Genomic DNA, 3,598 nt, shown 5'->3' on the forward strand with positions numbered 1-3,598 from the left:
CATAAAAATATCAAGAAAATGTTCAACCATATCACTAAATATACTAAGCATGCATCTTTGAAATGTGGTTGGTGCATTATATAATCCAAAAGCCATCCTTTGATATGCAAAAATACCAAATGGACATTTGAAAGAAGTCTTCTCTTGATCTTTCAATGCAATTTCAATTTGGTTATAACCTGAATAGCCATCTAGGAAACAATAAAATTCATTATCCATGAAAGATAAAGGAAAACGATCTTTTCTAGTCATTGATTTAAGTTTCCTATAGTCAATGCACATGCGCCAACCAGTAACAGTTCTAGTGGGAATTAACTCATTGTTCTCATTTGTTATCACAGTGACTCCAGACTTCTTAGGTACAACTTGGGTAGGACTTACCCATTTGCTGTCAGAAATAGGATAAATGATTTCATTATCTAGAAGCTTAATGACTTCATTTTTCACTACTTCTTTCATATTAGGATTTAGCCTTCGTTGCATTTCTCTAGAGGGTTTAGCATTTTCCTCTAAATAAATTCTGTGTGTACAAATCAAAGGACTAATTCCTTTTATATCAGCTATGGTCCATCCTAATGCTTTTTTGTGCATTTTCAGAGTTTGTAATAACTTACCTTCTTGATGTGCATTAAGTTTGGAAGAGATTATTACCGGAAAAGTTTCATTTTCTCCCAAAAATGAGTATTTGAGATTGGATGGCAACGGCTTCAAATCAGGTTTTGGTGGTTGAACACTTGAAGGTATGGACTTAATTGGTCGTGGTGGCAATTCCTCAATTTGTGGCCTCCAATTACTTGTCTTTGATTCTTCCTGAAAATAAATCATTTCCAAATCATCAGATTCATCAATTATCAGATTTATAAATCTCAATTTCACTGGAAGTGGTTTGAAATTGATCATGAATTAATTTTTCAGTAAAGTCCACTTCCTGTAAATCATTATCATCTCCAGTTTACTTGTAAATGTTGAAAATATTCATCTTCAATGTCATATTTTTAAATGATAACTTCATTAGTCCATTCCTATAATTAATCAATACATTAGAAGTTACGAGAAACGGACGTCCTAAAATAACAGGAAATGAATTACACGCCTCAACAGGTCATGTGTCCAAGGTAATAAAATCCGTAGAATAAATGAATTCATCAACTTGCATTAACACATCTTCAATTATTCCTCTAGGCACTTTTATAGATCTATCGGCAAGTAAAAGAGTTATAGAAGTTGGTTTTAACTCACCTAGATTGAGACTCTGAAAAACTGAATATGGAAGTAAATTCACACTAGCACCAAGATCAAGTAAGGCTCTTTCAATTTTATGCTCTCCAATAAAGCAAGAAATTGTAGGACAACCAGGGTCTTTATATTTCAAAGCATTATTGTTCTGAAGAATAGCACTTACTTGTTCGGCTAGAAAGACTTTCTTTTTCACATTCAGTTTCCTCTTCACAGTGCATAGATCTTTCAAAAATTTAGCATAGGAAGGAACCTGTTTAATTGCATCCAGCAAAGGTATATTGATCCTTACCTGTTTGAAAATTTCATAAATTTCAGAATTGTGATTGACTTTCCTTTGTTTGGTCATGGCTTGAGGAAACAGAAGTGCTAACGGGGAATCAATCGTTTCTTTGTAATTTTCAAATTCAACCCCTTCCTTACCCTCAGAGATTGACTCATCATCTTTCTCATAAGGTTCAAGAGAGGGTTTTTCAATAACCTTACCACTGCGCAGAGTAGTGACTGATTTGACTTGATCCATGTGTTGGCTTCCGGAACTACTTGCATTTGCATTGTATTGCCCTTTGGGATTTTGTTGTGTTTGAGATGGAAACTTACCTTTCTCGTGGAAAATTAATTTTGCAATATTATTTTTAAAATTTATCATGTTTTGAGCAATTTGAGCATTGATTGTCTCTTTCTTTTCAATGAATGCATGCAATGTTTCCTCAAGATTTCTTCTAGGAGGTGGAGCATAAGGAGGTGCATATTCATGAGAATTTTAAAAATTATGGTGTGCTTGAAACGATGGTTGTGAAGTTTGTACATTGTTATTATTACAATTCTAACTGAAATTTAGGTGATTTCTCCAACCAGGGTTGTATGTTTGCAAGTATTAGTTGTGGGTGGCCCTTTGAAAAATGTTTAAAACATGGGCTTGTTCATGGAGACATTCCTTAAAAGAAGGCAAGGTTGGACAATCGTTGGTTGAGTGTTCATTTGTTTCACAGATTTGACACACAATGTTTTCAACAGATTTTAATTGACCACTCTTTTTTAATTCTAGTGCCTCGACTTTTCTAGCTAAAGATGCAAACTTGGCTTGAAGGTCATGATCTTCCCTAAGGTTGTACATACCTCCACTAGATGTATGAGGTTGAGTTTTACTCGGTGCCTCATAAGTACCCGCAGTGTCCCAATTTTGAGCATTTTCAGCTAACAAGTCTAAGTACTCCATTGCTTCATCAGGGTCTTTATCTTCAAAAGTTCCATTGCACATCAATTCAACCATTTGCCTATCTTTAGGTGTTAACCCTTCATAGAAATGTGAAACCAATCTCCATGTTTCAAAACCATGATGAGGGCAAGTACTAAGCAAGTCTCGATACCTATCCCAACATTGGTAAAATGTTTCTCCTGGTTTTTGAGTGAAAGTGGTGATTTGTCTCTTGAAAGAGTTTGTTCTATGAGATGGAAAAAACTTCTTTAAAAACTGTTGTTGCATTTCATCCCAAGCACGAATGGATCCTGGTCTTAAATTTTGTAGCCATGTTTTAGCTTTATCTTTTAATGAAAAAGGAAAAAGCTTTAATCTAATGGTGTTCATGCTACAATTTAAATTATTATATGTGTTGCAGACCTCCTCAAATTCCCTTAAATGCAAGTATGGATTTTCCAATTCCAAACCATGAAAAGAAGGTAAAAGTTGAATAATACCTGGTTTAAAATTAAAATGAGATGCATCAGGAGGAAAAACTATGCATGATGGTGCACTTGTTCTTGTGGGATTCATGTGGTCTCTAAGTGTTCTAGCACGGTTATTCTCATTATTCTCATTATGAAGTGATTGATTATCTTCTTCGGCCATATTTTCTGAAAATGATGAGGATACCCTACAAAGTCTACCACTTGATGTACGTGACCACACTCTCATGCACGTGTAGGAATAAAATAAAAAGAAGAACAAGAAAGCAAAAGAAGGAGGAAGAAAACAAAATAAAAAGAAACAAAAGAAAAGAAACAAAGTTATATACAAGAAAAGTGAAAAGAGAAAATAAAATAAATACTATAATTTATACAAGAACTTACCTCCCCGGCAACGGCGCCAAAAACTTGACACGACTAAAAGATTGATGTCTTCTCCCAAGTGCAGGAGTGTCGAAGTAATAAATAACCCGGCAAGACCGGGGTCGAACCACAGGGAGGTTAATTGTACAAATTATAAACAACAATTATAAAACAACAATAACAACAACAACAATAGTAATAATAATAATAATAATAATAATAATAATAATAGTAGTAGTAGTAGTAGTAGTAGTAGTAGTAGTATAGTAGTAATAAAAAAATAATAAAAAAGAAGAAAAAGAAGAAAAAGAAG

Source organism: Populus euphratica, unplaced genomic scaffold, assembly GCF_000495115.2.
Source record: "Populus euphratica unplaced genomic scaffold, PopEup_1.0 scaffold972.1, whole genome shotgun sequence".
Taxonomy (NCBI): Eukaryota; Viridiplantae; Streptophyta; class Magnoliopsida; order Malpighiales; family Salicaceae; genus Populus; species Populus euphratica.